Source organism: Temnothorax longispinosus, chromosome 2 (genome assembly GCF_030848805.1).
Source record: "Temnothorax longispinosus isolate EJ_2023e chromosome 2, Tlon_JGU_v1, whole genome shotgun sequence".
NCBI lineage: Eukaryota > Metazoa > Arthropoda > Insecta > Hymenoptera > Formicidae > Temnothorax > Temnothorax longispinosus.
In genome coordinates, this window is record NC_092359.1 from 21,468,150 (window position 1) to 21,483,865 (window position 15,716).

The window sequence follows — 15,716 nt, forward strand, 5'->3', positions numbered from 1 at the left end:
TTAAGGCGACAGAAAGAGGTAGTCTACATCGAGGAAGTCAAGATTCAATTGCGGCATTTACGACGTGAGGTAAACCGCTTTGGTTTGCTCCATAGAATTGAGTCCGCAAAAGCGTCAAGTATAGTACATCTTCAGAAGAAGAAATCGAATGTAACGCGATCGTAAGTAATATAAGAAAGACATTTAATTTTTAAACAAAGAACTGTTACATATAGATGAAATTGTTTAAATGAGAAATGGACAATTTAATTTGCAATTACAATTTAATCTATAATTGATAAAATTTCTCACTTTATATGTGAAAATTTTAATAAAACTAAAAATAAAACTTTACGAAATGCTCACGATTCAGAGAATTTTGCCACATAGCCTTCCCTATCTATCTCTAGCCCTCTCTCTTTCTCTTTTTCTAGAAATAAATAACTTCTGCAATATACAATTTAGGTAGTTGCATTAACGTTGTGGTTTGTTTCAACAACAACAATTTTCCATATTACGCGCCGCGTGACGGCATGTCATAAATGTACACAATTACAAGAGAAACATAAAAAGTAGCATCAGGCATCAGAAATATTTCATATTAAGTTTGAAGGACTAAGCTCGCTTTTACATTTCATTTTATGACAGAACGACAGCTCCACCATTTGAGATCCTCAAAAAGGCTACTGCCCTCAGGGCAATTCCAGCCAGTTATTGTGGTAGTCTTAAACCGACCCTGACTTTAACGAAGATGGTTTCCCACGTTTTTATCCCTTCCTCGAAGCCGGGAGCTTGCCACCCCGTGTTTCAAGTCGCACTGCTGATTCGTGATTCGCGAGTTTGTGCCTTTCGCGGCAATCACGGCCGAAACGATATATCTACGGCCGTGGTATGCGGCTCTTCTCTCTCTCTCTCCCCCGGCTCGGTATGATTTTAACGATGAGCGTTCTTGGTGGATCCGCAGCATTCCAGTCGTATTCTCGGTCGGTGGTGGTTTCACGATCGCGGCGGAGGCGCATTAATAATTTATGTCGTCCGACGATAGGACGCTCCCGGCGCTCTCGACACGATCGCGGCGCAGAAATCGTGAGCGCCGATACGATCGCTTCCCGTCGCGGAAACGTGAAAGAAGCCCCGACGATGGCCGGGGTCTCACGCGGCGGATTCCTTCCTTCCACGAAACCGAAGGGGGCTAATAAGGAATTAAGGACACGTGCAGGCCACCTCCTATAAGAAGCGGCCGGAATCACTTTCCACGCGGTTGACTGAACAAAACTCGTCGGTCGCGGCGAGCATGTAACGCGATGACGCGCGGAAATTCCACCTCCGAGATTTTTCCTCCGAGTAACTTCCGGCGAGTGACTTTGGCTTACTTCGGGTGGCAGCGACGGTTTCGCTTCCGGCTTCGCCGCAGTATGGGATCTGACAAATCCGACGGCTCGGCACGCGGACGGAATTAATAGAATCGACGTTGCGAGAATACGTCCAATCCTGGGATATTACGTCTCGACATTGGCAGTTACATTTTATCTCGCCGCAGCATTTCTGGCATTTGGGATGTTACTTTCGTGCGGAATCTGCGTGATTACGATTGGATAGAAATTCGGTCTTATTATGAAATATTATTTTCAGAAAAAGTATTGGAAGAAAAATATTTCTTAATGTTAACATTTCGCGATAATACACAGTTATCCCATTTTATTACAAAAGAAATATTATTTGTATGGTTCCGAGGATTTAAAAAAAAAAAGATATGTATAGAGAGGAAAGATTACGTTAGATCTCACGAAGTCAACGTACCCATTAGTAACCTAATGGTATTATAATTGCCCACCATTGATCAGTGAGATTTTATGAAATTTGATATGTGAAAGCTAATAAGCGTAATGAATATAATGCGCTAAAGCCGTTACATAAAAAAGCAACAGCCCACCTTTTTATGCTCAACGATAGAAACCAGAGAAGATATATAATGCGGTGGTCGGATTAAATAAGCCGCATGATTAGGAAATAGTTGCTGTGGTTGGACAACACGCAGACGCTCGCTTTTCGTAGCTACCGCTGAATCATCAGCATCATTTATTACACTCGTTCAATCTGTAATTGGGACCCAAAATTAATTCTGTCTGACAAATTGTTTGGCCGTAATTTTCTAAAAGTCACGCTCCGATGTGATCGAATCGAGCTTTCTCATCTCGTATGTCAAAACTGACGTAGCTTTTCATAAGATTCAATATCGCGATTTGTTACATAAAATAATGAAAATGGTACAACGGACTTTTCCAATATTTAAGTTTTATACTTGACTTTTCAATCTTATGTACTAAATATTTACGACACAAAGTATTTACAAAATTATTCTGCCACTTTTTTTACAAAATTAACGAGCAATATATCGGAAAGATACACTTTCATGGATCTTCTGAATGCATAAAACAGTGTTCCATCCAGCTACCGTTTTAATCGTAAAGCAAGCTAGGGTGATGGACGTTTCAGACTCGGGCATATGTTTCTCTTCCGATGCTATCGTTTGTCACTGCCGGCTTTAACTGATAGTAGCATCTGGTAAAGTCTGTCATTGCAGGTTTTGACAGACGTTACAATCGGTTGAAATCTGTGCGCACGAGCTTCTGCCGACAATTCGCGCTCACCGTCGTTTATATCTCCATCGAATTGATCAAACCATTATATCTCGCGCTTGTTAAAACGTGAGGATTTCATAGCCTTTTCTGCAAAGCGCCGCAATATGTAACAATATAATTACGAGTGATATGGAAATGCAAATCTGTCTTTGATTGAAAAATGCAATATTTATAATGGACCATTTTCGAAAAGGTTTATTATAAGCTTTCTTACAATTAGAAAATAAATTTTAGGAACAGGAATGTATTTTATATTTTTCTTCAGAAGAAGAGGAATATAAAAATATCTTTAGAATTGCATTTAAGCATACATCTACTCCAGAAGGATATATTTGCCATCAAAAAAGGATATTATCTGCATAATAGTAATAATAATTATAATATTTTATGATTGAATATGTGTACTCAGATTATGCGTTTCCAGATTATTGAACCATAATGACATCTCTAATAGCGGATATTCATTTGGATCGGATTTATTCAAGCGTGGCTTTCCTTCCCTTATAAAGTGCATAATTACAAATAATCATCGCGAATGTTGTGTTTCGTAATTCCAAATAAGTGTAGTTAAAAATAATAGGATATCTCATAATTAAGTACTTTATCTTTTGCAATTTTATAAAGAAAGACGTAATACTTGAATATATTACGGAGAGCGAAATCAGCTCGAAGTTCCTGCATAGTTCTTTTTCAAAGATCACTATCATCACATTCAAGCGCGGTCCAATCTCTACGCTATTATGTATTTTATTCCCGCGTACGAAATTCCGAAAATGTATACGTGTGTGGGGTTATTGTCATTCCTCTCAGCCCAGAGATCAGCCCAATATTTATAAATCGCCCCGATGCTCGTCGACATGTGGCTAATCGATCCGCAAAATGTGTAATCGCGTTCGGTTTTAGCGCACGGCCGAGAGAACGGCGCCATACGCGCCATCCCGCGAACAGAATTTTGCACGTGAATTCTCGGATGAACGGGCAGAGAAGGGGAGTAGCGCGAGTTGCGGTGCGGAGGTGTGGTATGGGACACGCGCTTTACTTTTTGAAATCCACGTAGACAATGGGGAGAACGACGAGCGCGATTGTAATTAACGTCATCGACCTCTCGTTCGATCTGCTCTCGCGCTACTAGGCCCCCGAACTTTCGCCAACCCTTTCGGCCGTCAGCCGCCCAGCGCCCTCCCTCCTCCCCCTCCCCCGGCAACCCTTCCTTCCTCGTTTACCCGCACCTTTCGTCGACCGATCGGTCGCGCCCTGTCGACGTTGTACCCTTTCTATCCGCGTATAATTAGTGTCCTCTGTACGCGCGATGTTTCCCTCTCGTTTCCGCGGCGTTAATAACGACGCGCTGGCTCGATCGCGTTTGCGGCTTCGCTTATCCGTTTGAAAACGGGATTCAATTATGATCGCACGGCCCGGAGGCGCGCGGGACAAAAGGACAAGTATCGCTCTGTTTTACAGATTGCACTTTATTGCTCGCATTCTCCCCGTGTACCCTCTTCGCGGCCGACTCTTTTTGAGAACCTCCGCAGGACGGTTGACGTGCATCAAAAACGAGGTGCGGGTGGAGCTTGATAGGATCGCTTTCGGGCAAATACATAGATTCGTCGCAACTTATTTGCTCCGTTTGTTTAATAAAATATGACGTATTCTCTGAACTAGTGTGAGATAATAACATGTTGTAACGTATCTTCGTTATACTTTGTTAATAATTATGTCTAAGATATCTAGATATCGTTAAAATATAATATTCTTATATCACGCAAAGAAATGTAAAACATAGTGGAAAGAAAAAAAGTTGAAATTTCAAGATCGCTAAAAGTTCGAGTCAAAAAGTACCAAGTAGACTCGATGAACTTCGCGCGGATCGGTTACGACAAAAGTTTTAACGAGAAAGAAATGATGTGCAATTTTAATCGCTGCACTCGTGAAGTTTTTATATGTACCGAAGGGAGTTATTTCCAAAGCTGCAACTGTTGTTAAAATGCAGATAAATGCAGATGCAAAAACTAAAAAATGGAATCATACGTAGTAGTATTTTATCATCGAAACAGTTCGACATATTTATTTTACAATTAACATGTCAGTATTATTATCAAACAGTGAATTACCGAAAATTCAAATCTTTCTAAAGTTTTTCATCTATTTACCATAATTATATTGATTTTCGTAATACAAGAAATGTAATACGATGCAATACCAAGAAGAGTACTTGCATTTTCGTATTTTTATTTGAATTCTGTTAATTTATTCAATAATTTTATACTACTGTACAATTCAAATTTACAAATCATATATGTCCTACAATTCAATTCTCTATTTTTAAAATGTGCACTAAAGAGATAGGAGGTGAAAACAATAGGAGGGTGACTAGACGGGTGCGTTCGCACATAACGTGTCTATATATTTCTTGCTAATATATCAGTAGCGAAATAACCGATTATTTGAAGGGCCGTGTAAGCTACTAGTCGTGACGTGAATTTATTTGCTCGATTTGGAAGCCACCCAGGGGCGCCTTGCCGCTGACGGTTCTGACTGATAACGGCCACTTTGCGCCACTCCCGAACCTCCTATTTTAATACCGGCCTACCCTCCGCGAATTGCTTAATATTCCACCGGTGCAAAGGCGGGGACTGAATTTAGCCGAGGGCAGCTGCGCCCGAATTCTGCTTCTTCCGCCCGACTTTCGATGAGGCGAACCATCGAGCATCGAGCCGCTGTGCAAACACACGTTCGACGAACCGGGGCCTTACATAGTGTCCCGGCGCATGTTCTTCTTTAAATCGCTAGCTAGATTGACCCGGTCGATCTGTCGTTACGTTTTTACCGTCATGGAACCGGAATTCGAAATGGAGGGACTAACCCTCCGCGCTTCATTGCTCGGCAATTTGTATCCGAATTGGGTGCTTTAGAATTCGGTGTACTGTATACGAACGCTGAATGTTACTTTCTCTCATGCGATGAGTGATGAGTGATAGTGACGTGTTATCAACTACTGCGTAGCAAACGTTTGATGGATTAACGCAATTTTAATCTATTATATAGTTCAAGTGTCGCGATGTTTTAATTTATGCAATTTTTCATTATTTGATTTATCATATACATATTAGAAAAATTAATTTATTAAATAAAATTTCATACAAGTTTTATCAATGTTATATTTCAATAACTAGCTGCATATATATAATTTTATCTGATTTTACTCATTTCCTAATTTTTCAGAAATAAAACGCAGCATGCATGGCATTGTGTATGCAAGTGTGGATGCTACTATAGTTAATATCGCGCATATTGTGAAAAAAGATCAGTTTACTAGAATCGCGCTTGTGTGCTCGCATAGTGCCGCGAGGCAAGTGTTAATTGGCCTCGACTACCCCGGTGGAAAACGTAGCGGGAAAACAGGACGGGAAATCGTAGAGTGTTGGTCGGAGGCTGGCGTGTCGCATGATATGCGGAGATTTTCATGATTTCTACGAGGAAAATACAGGAGAAAGGAAAAGAGAGAAAGAGAGAGAGAGAGAGAGAGAGAGAGAGAGAGAGAGAGAGAGAGAGAGAGAGAGAAAGAAAGAGAAGTGTTGGCCAGCGATGTGCGAGATGTGGTTTCGTATATGGTGGAATAAAAAAAATCGATTCCACATATATGTACATATATGTATATACTTGCGAAACGAGCCCTTCCTGCAAAGCTGGTTACGTATATCTGAACTTAGAGGGTTACCTCGTAAAGTTCGATCGCCTGTTCTCGCCTTCCGAGTTCTTATGGAGGGAAGCAGGGAGCAAGAGATGATAATATCGACCCGCGCACGTAATAATACGGCCTCCCTCGCGAGGCTCTCAGCGTGAGACGGGATTTTACCGACGTGTGTTTAAATTTTATTCATTCGCCTAATCCAGGGAAGTTAATGAAAACAAGGCCGACGAAGGGCGAAACGTGATTTATCGAATGCATTTCTAAAAAGTAAATAAATGATTTTGTTAAATACCTTAATTGTGTATTAATTTATTTTTTAGTATTAAATTTTGTTTTTTGACATATCTTTATAGGTTACATATATATGTATGTTTATTACTACATAAAACTTTGTATTAACGTTCATGTCTTATTGTCTTATGCTTCCTTATTATTTATTGAATTATAACGCTTATATCTTTATTGCATGTCGATATTCCGAATAATTCACGCGTGCGACATTGCCTGGAAAGTGGAGGAAAGGTATAGATATATGGTTAGGTTTTTATGTGATCCAGAAACTGCATCCCGAGAGACCGATTTTACGTTCCTATGGAATAAAGCACATAACGCGAGACGCACTATCTCTTGCCGATATTTACGTATCTCTCCGTCTTCTGGGACATAAAATTTTCCATCTCTTCATGAAGTATTTTTCAGTTATGTATTCCTGCGGATCTTCTCGCCGAGACGAAAACAAAATGCCGCGCGAACTGTATCGCGAAACTTTCGCTCCGCGAACGCGTACGTGTCGCTATTATGGCGTCAACCAGTACAACAAGTCTACCGTACATTCGTGCACGCTGTTCATTTCATAACGTGTGACACCGGCCTTACGACCCGCTGACACGAAATACGTGCGCAATTTCGTGGTCGCGACGAGAAGATGACGACGGCGACGAGACCACCGACGACGACGACGATTGCAGCATATCGATCTCGTGAATCTCGTGTTCTCTCGCCGAGATTTGATCGCGTACTTTATCAAATGTACGCCTCCGCGATAATCATCTGGAACGCGTTTATAATTCGCTCCGAATATTTATGCTCCCGGCAGCGGCTAATTGTGATTCACTGACTGGCGTCACGAAGATATGTCACAAAGAATTAAGCCTTAAGGGCAACTCGCCAAACGATCCCGTTTGATAACAAGTGCGCAAGGGGCTTTTAAATCACGTCATGTTTTTTATTTATTTAAATATCTCACATTATATAATTATTATAATTTATAAATATCATTTTATGAAAAATTATATCTAAACAAATATTTAAATTTTTCTATGCTTTTGCATAACAAGTAAAGTAGCAAGTAAATGTGATAGTATTTTAACAGTAACTACGAATGATAGACGATTTTATTAACGGTAACCACGAATGATAAATGATTTTATAAGATGCATCATACTAATATGTCATAATGAACGCAAAACTTGATGCATTAAAGCGTCTTTGATGTCGCGCCATTAGTTACACTTTATTCCACGATAGAAAACGTATCCTTGATCACTGCCTCATCAACCAATGCCTCTTTTTCCAAGCTCGAATCTGGCCGTGACATTGCGTTTCGACGTAATGAGACGAAATGGCTGAGGATAATGGACTCGGCCACTTCTTGAACAGAATCCAGGCGATGAAATATTGAAGATACGGAGCACCAAATTTTGAATAAGTATTATTGGAGACGGTACGATTGTGTTTTATCTGGCACAAGATAAATCTGAGGATAATACATCGTTGCCAAATTAACGGTATATTACCCTCAATAATCAGTTTCCAAGATTCGCGAATTTCCTATGTTTAACACTGACGAGTAGAGAGTATGGTAAAAACACTGTACCGCTACACATTTGCAAATCTGCGAACTGAGATCGCAAATCAAATTAAAACAATTGATCAATTGAATAAAATTAGATTTCAACCACTTTTTGAAATTATTAATTGATTTTGTCGATATAATTAAAATTAATTTGTAGAAAGAATTATTATATTTAAGATTTATTATTTTTATAAGTTTAATTTACAATTTCTTAACGTAATTGTATTTAATTTTGATACTTCGTCTGATTCAATGCAGTTCTGTTTCGCATAATTCTGTATTCTATAATGCCGTGATTAACAATTTGCCAAGACATCATGTATCGAGGATGTTCCGGATATTATCACATCCTCCAAAAATATTTCATTGTTATAACATGATCTGCTGAAAAATTCGTTTGTCGAGAAACGTTTCGGGAAGAAAAATAAATCGCCTACGAAGGAGGAAAGATCACCTACGTTTTCGGGTCGAGGAGTACAAAGAATTGGTTTATTCTCGTCGCAGGATTCGAGGAATCCGATTAGCGGATAAAAACCTAATTTCGAGCGCCCGAGGGGATGACCCAGCTCGAGTGACAACGTGGGAGAAGCCCACGTTGATGTTGGTGCACCGGGCGTATGGTGGAACGTGTGTCAGTTCAACGAGAACGACGACGACGACGACGGACGACGACGACGACCACGTGTTGTCCGTACTAGTGTTTGGTAACCGAACGTCACTCCGAATGATGGATGACACGCTAATCGTTCGTATTTACGCACCGCATGTGCCCGCAACCTTCTTATTTTCTCGTCCATTTTAAGGCCACGGCTGGCTCGTAAACAGGCGCCGAGGAAAATTTTGCTGCCGCCGATATAGATTACGTAAATCGTTGATTTTCCAAGCCTGACTTACGGAGATAAATTGAATGAAGCTCAACAATATCCGTTGATAAGAAATTCTGTTTTCAATGTATCCTAAATGTATTCCGAGATTATTTGAAATTATGCATTTAATCACATGTGTATCATAACATACGTTAAGTAGACACGTCGGTACAGATTAAATTAATTAAATGCTAAATTATTACAAATACGACGTGCATTTCTAAGTACGACAAGTTGTTTCTTGCATATATATATATTTTAAAGCTTCTGTGCCTATTCGCGTTCGTGGTGATCCATCATGAGATTGCGTTGGCAGGATGCGTATGTTACTGATTAGAGCGTGTGTGTTGCTTGGCATGCGCGTCGTGCGTGTCCAACGAGTTCGATGATCGAGAAAGGTGTACGCGGCCATGAGAATTGACGTGAATCGGGTTATACAGGGTGTATCGTATTACAGCCTTGTTCTAGAATGTTTCCAGGCTATCGAATTTACTACGACGGAAGAGATATCCACCATTTTTTTCGCTATAATTGTTTCACGTCTGGCTGAATCTGTCACACGATCGGTTTGAAATATATGGATAGAATCTATTCTTTCTAAATATTACAATGGTTGAAAGCTAAAAATTTGAACTAATAATTTTATCATAATCATGATAAGTAAAGTATCTTCCTATTAATTCAATCGCAATTTCTATATTTCTATAACTCAACTAATATCGTTTTATTTAATTTTTTTACCGCAATCGCAATATATGCAAAAATATCAGTATGCAATAAATATAAAATAGATACAACTACGTAAGTCAACAGAAGGCATGAGATATCATGCGTATGCTCTCGACACATAGAGACTCGCAATATGCAATTTTCATGAACGTTGAATATAAGAAAATAGAAAATTTTAATGCATAATTCCCGAGATTGCCTTTTGAAATTCTATTCAACAAGTAGCAGTCGTAAGTAGAATTTTAAATTGTTCTGAAAAGAGCGTATTCTTACATCTGAGTCAGTCGTACAAATGTATATTCTCGAAGAACTGTTGCGCAATTACGATTCCGGATGATATCTGTAGCGCCGTTAAACGGCAGTAAGTTTATTTTAGCCGAGCAAACTCCGCGAGCGCTCATCCAAATCAGCTATGCTTGATCGAGTGCGTTTGCATTATTGCATGCTCGCTCGGTTATATTCATCTCACAGGATTATTATAACCAATCGTGAAACGCGCGACGCTTCCATTCGCTGACTTGAGGGAACCACAGAGACGAGCCTATGGATTATGGGACCCATACACTTTGGGAACCTACGCTACGCGTGAGCATCGATGCGTGTCGCCAGGGCATATATACGTACGGTTATATACCTACGTATACGTTCGATGGTTTGATCGATCGGTCTATCGCTCCGTATTTATTTATATTCCATCGAGTGCTCGCACCTGGTACCATTAGCTCTTTCTCGTTCCACTGCGTACGCACGAGGGGAGGAAAAAAATATGAAATCCCCCCACGCCCACCCTTTCCACGCGCGTGGCACTCTATCAATTTTTTTTTTCCTAGCACCGCCGAAATCTTTACCAAAACCGATCGACTGTCATATTCCCGCCAGACGAAAAAATGAGGCGACGGACGTGCCCGGCTTGTTAACGCCCCGGCCCTTCGCTCCGGGAAACTTTTGAATCGAAAAAGTAAATATCGTTGTAATAAAATGGATCTTACTTCACATGACTCGTAGAAGTAGTTTGATATAATTTATGTTTCATGTTTCATGCCATACAAATAGTCAATAAAAAAACCGTTTAATCTAATAAGTATATAACTACAATAATATCTTCTTAAAAATTATTACTAATAATTCCCTTTTCAAACAAATCTTCTATTACAGATTGCTGTACACGAAAAGAGTTTATATCGTAGATGCATAAATATTCGTGAGCGCCCGAACATAAATGCAAAAAATTCACGGGATAAAAAGAAGTACAGTAGTTAGAAATTCATTCTTACCACTATATCAATAATATATTCCAAGTATGATTGACGTTAGCCTTAATCCTACTGTAACCTGAATCACGCGAGCCGTAAAGTATTGTTCTCTGTATATGTCGCGAGACCTAAAATGATAAAACAAATTTATGGTGCAATGTAGCGTGTATACGAGAGCTCATTAATATCTTAGATAAATCTGAATTCATCGAAGGAGGCGAATAGCTCGCGCGACTACACAAGACGTAGTTAATTAAAAGTTTGTTGTCTCCCCGTGCTCAAAGAACCAACAGTCTTTTAACTAACGGATTTCAAGCCGGCGCGCGGCGCGGCGCGACGCGACGCGGCGGTCAGCAGCGATCGCCGTGCTCCGTCTGCAGATCCAAAATCTGCTTTCTGCACGTTAGCTACCTCCGGAAACAGCTTCGGGAGTTTTAATGAAGTATCCCGACAAAAGCAGCCGAGAATCGATCTGCAAACCGTAAAGTCGTTTCTTTGAACAGTCTTCCGGATACACAGGCGAAACGAGAACGGACGCGGAGAACGGTATTCGGGGTGGGCCGAGGGGAGGCCGAGGAGAGAAAGCGAGAGAGTAAACTTGCCGTAACAATTAATTTACTTCGCTTACGCTCGGGTAATTGAAAAATTGTCGATAGCCCGAAGAAAGTCGGGACCGATACGCGCGCCCGAGGGCCGTCAAGGTAGAAGGGAGAGGGGGCAGCCGGCAGCGTGAACGGGGAGGAGAGCGCGAGAGGAGGATGAGGGGCGGATACGACAAGCGATATAAGAAGCGAGAAAACGGAGTTAATTAAACCGGCAGCGAAGGGACGGAACTCGAGACGGCGCGGGGCGGAAATTAAAAATGTAAATCTGCGTGATTGGAAACCACAGAGCCGTCATGGCGGGCCGCCACCGACGAATCCACCCCCGCCGCCGCCGCCGTCGATGGACTTCCTGCCGATTTGCGATTTTTATTATAATCGCTTCAATCGAAACCTCCACCCTCGCGTCGACATGGACGCGACTCGACTACAGAGAGATTTTTCTCTCTGTGGCGTCTCTTATTACCCGAGGCTGAGATTACTGTAAGCGCTGGGTCGTCGGTTCATGCCGGATCGGGATTTACTACCGTTCTCGAGATATCGTTTAAGAAACGAGGATAAGTGGATTTTCAATACTTTGAGTGTTAAATGACAAATCGATAGTTATTATTTCGCGATCCGTGCGTTTGCACTTGTTGGAGTAAGAGATAAGTGACATTTAAATGCTTTGAACAACCCAGGATTAACATAAATGCAACGATCAATTACAATGCGTCCTTAATAAATCTCACTTCATATAAAAGACTTTTAAAAATTTCTAAAGTTCTGTTTTTTCTTCTTTTCTTTATTTCTATATCGTACAAATAATAAAATAATATAATAAATAGTGTAGTGAGAACATGCAATAGTTTCTTGTCATTTTTCTTCGCCCCCAAACGAAGGATAAATATCCTGTAAGTGATACGTTGAAGCAACGCTTTAAGCGCTACGTGGCAGGCGAACTCAGTTTAGATCATGTTGCTGAACTCCAATTTCATAAAATGGGGTAAGTCACTTTATACGCCGCCTGCATTATTTAGCACGTATAACGGCATTACGTAATCGCACAACGGAACACGCCTCGCGCACCGTCGCGCTCTTACATGCCTCGAAAACACCGGCGTGTTACGACACAATTTATTTACTATCCGCGATCTATCTTTCGCCCGCGCGTGAAACAATCTATTAATTACGCCGCGGATCAAATCTGCATTAGCCGCAAATATATCTTTTAATCTTCTCCTGGTATCGCCACCGCGCCACCGCCACAGTGGCCCGTTTCGAATATGCAAGAAGCAGAATCGCTCATGCGATCGAGTATTAATCGGATCGAATGCGATCGGATAGGATCGCCGGGTATCGGATTCATGGTGGCCGGCTAGTCTTACGCTTTGAGAGTCGTAGCTTCATCAATTTCCAACACTAATTCGATACCCCGAAATAGCCGTGCCGGAATTTCCTGTCACATCACGTCACTCTAACCGTCCTCTTATCCTCGCTCGAATGCGATTTAGAGATTCCCCGATAACGAGATCCAAGCTGTTTATACATCGTCCATCGCACACGCACACGTCGGCTTTCGTAATAGCCAAGCATGCGTTTCATATAAATCTGCACGATCATTAAGAGGTATGCACCGGCGGTTATACCACAATCCGTCGTAAACCACTTTTACTCCTCACATTGCAGCGTCACTACTAATACATTTATCGATTGCAATATCAGTTTATCAGGATTTAAACCGGAAATTATTCTACTGCAAACTTTAGTCGCGTTGTTATTAATTCTAATTACAACGTAACGTATAAAACTGGGTATTAAGAATTATTGTATCGTATATCTTTTGTTTACTTTTAAAAAACTACTCAAATGCTGCCAGAGAGTTTCGATATAGGTATTAATTTCATATATTGTACATTACTTTGTATACATATAGATAATTAAAACCATTTTTAATCGTATACGAACCGTATTAAGCGTTATAAAGAAACTATATATTTTAGTCGTTAAGGCTTGTTTCATTTCCATGATTGAATTTATCTAAGAATTGAACGGGAAGAGAAATATTGGGTTTCGGTACTTATAACTCGTCAATTGGTGCAATCACCGGGGAGCCGAAACAGACTCCGCGGGAGAGGAGATGAAAATCTTCATATACACATTCAGAGAAGTTAAGTTCTTAAACAGGAAGCGATTAAAGCTAACCAATCATGCTGCCTGTAAAATCATGTGCCTGCGTACTCAGGCACACCGCTGGGAGTAATCGAGACATGGTAATACACTTTTTACGTCAAGTAAACATCTTTTCCGCTGCTCGCTACATTGTATGCTTTATACTTCTTAAGTTAACGTGATTGGTTAAACTCCTCGCGGGCACGTTGCTTGAAATTTTTATATCGCGATCTAGTAACGTATGTCCCTATCGCGAAATTTATTTATACATCGGTCTCGTTCGTGAACTTAAACATTATCGACGTAGCGCTGGTTGCCGTTTATTAACATGGAGGCGTCTGGAGCATTATTGATACGAAAGATCCCCTCACAAATTTATGGAATCAATTTGGAACTTTTAAACGTAATATACTTAATCAGCAGAACAGACTTTTTCAGAATTCTAATAGCACAAAAAGTGCTCTTTACTCCCGGAGTATATTTTAATATACGAATTTATGCCGCAATCCATGTAATACATTTGTAATGCAGATAAATGAATTTGCATAAGGTAACTTTGAGGTGGGTGTGGAAAATCTCATTCTGTCACCCGGACGAAGGTACCTTAAAATATGCATACATTGCATGCGCGCAACGATATGAGTAACTTTGCCTATTGATCATAGCGGTAACGAGCTTGCAATCTTCACTTTATTAGAATCAAGAGTAATGAACGTATCATCTTTCATCCGTGTTCTGAAAATAGAAAAAGTGAAGATGGAGGGTACCAGCCGTGGTTCGACCGCACGGAAATAGTATAAGGGGGATTCGTAGTCGCCGTAGGTCAAACGAACCTGCTTTGGCTCCGGTCGAAATAACTCGTAATCGAAATGAAATTTCGGTCGATCAATAAGAGCACAATCGAAAGTAAATCGGCCGGGATGTCCTCGGAGGCTGAGAAAAACGAGTAAACGACGATGACGGGAGCGCGCGCTCCCGGGGCCATCGACTACAGGAAAGTCCTTTACGAAATCTCCGGCGAATAACCAGCCGTCTGTCGCGAAAAGTCCCTTTATGGGATCCCGGCAGCGTACACAACGCGACGCCCTTCGACACGGCACTCTCTCCTGTCCCCCCCTCGGAAGGGCCTAACCCAGCAAGACGATTCCCGCGCCCGAGTGCGCCCATGCGTTTTTCGCTTTATACGTTGAAGTGTATGGCGGAAGGAGTATGGCAAAGCCGAGGGACGAGGGACGTACGGACTCCATGGTACGCCAGAATCCACGGCTAGCGGATGGGGCCGATATCCTTGCGCGAAGCATCGACTTCGATCTCTGGCGCTGCCAATACGCCAGAAATTTTTGATATATCAAACAGCGCCGACATTCTGACGCTCGCGAAGATTAATTATACGTCAATCGCGCAAATTCGCCTGCTGATAATAGATGTACGTTCTTTGCTTTCGCGAAACTGGGTTACGCTTACTTCATTGCACCCAAAAGAAAGACATTTCGACTGTCTCATTAATTTTATTAAGATAGTCGTAACAAAAAGATATGCTAGGACGATAATCAAATATATTTTTAATTGTATGTTAATAGTAAATTAGTATTAAAGTAAAAGTAATATTATAAATGCGTTAAATATATATAGCGATTAATAAGTTGTAGTTCGATATAAGCATATTAAGTTATATACGGTGAAATATAAAACAGCGTCTTATCATACGTATTTACATATGACGTGAAATATATTTATAAAAGTGAGACATAAAAAGAAACGGAATATTACGGATGTGTTTTACATTTTTCACACATCCTCTCATATTTTTTTAAATATTTTATATGTTTTAACGGTTATTTAACGATTGCATAACGATTTTTAATTCCATCAGAGTCTTCGCCGGGATCATTGTCAACGAAGTCATGGTTGTTTCTTGGCTGAGAGCCCCTGCGCAATTTAAGGTCTT

General features: G+C 40.8%; 1 protein-coding gene and 1 long non-coding RNA gene across 4 annotated transcripts in view; one reads left to right on the top strand and one right to left on the bottom strand.

Moving 5' to 3' along the window:
* The window catches only part of LOC139808007 (uncharacterized), a 324,746-nt gene that overhangs the window by 263,510 nt on the left and 45,520 nt on the right, over positions 1 to 15,716 (top strand). The gene's annotated exons all lie outside the window — the stretch shown is intronic.
* Sli (slit guidance ligand) overlaps positions 1 to 15,716 on the bottom strand; it is a 311,298-nt gene that overhangs the window by 241,082 nt on the left and 54,500 nt on the right. The gene's annotated exons all lie outside the window — the stretch shown is intronic.